This window comes from Penaeus monodon, chromosome 21 (genome assembly GCF_015228065.2).
Source record: "Penaeus monodon isolate SGIC_2016 chromosome 21, NSTDA_Pmon_1, whole genome shotgun sequence".
NCBI lineage: Eukaryota > Metazoa > Arthropoda > Malacostraca > Decapoda > Penaeidae > Penaeus > Penaeus monodon.
Genome location: NC_051406.1, coordinates 40,514,433 through 40,514,726, shown reverse-complemented (window position 1 = coordinate 40,514,726; position 294 = coordinate 40,514,433).

The following is a 294-nucleotide window of genomic DNA, read 5'->3' as shown; positions in this document are numbered from 1 at the left end:
ATGTAGTAATGCATTTTATAAGAGAATAGGTCATGCTTTCTAGGCATTTTAGATATTGAAATATTGACTTCTGACTTTTTAGACATGATAAATTTGCAAAGTTAGTGAAATGATATACTTAGCCATGTGAATATCTGAGCAAAAGGCTTATTAGCTAAATCTTTGTCCTTGCTTTCCATGAATTCAAGTTTCATGCATATGGTATAAAAAAAAGTTCATTACTAATGATGTATGTATTGTATATAGGTTTGGAATAAAGAGAAAAGTGTCAGAGGATATAGATCCATTGCTTTT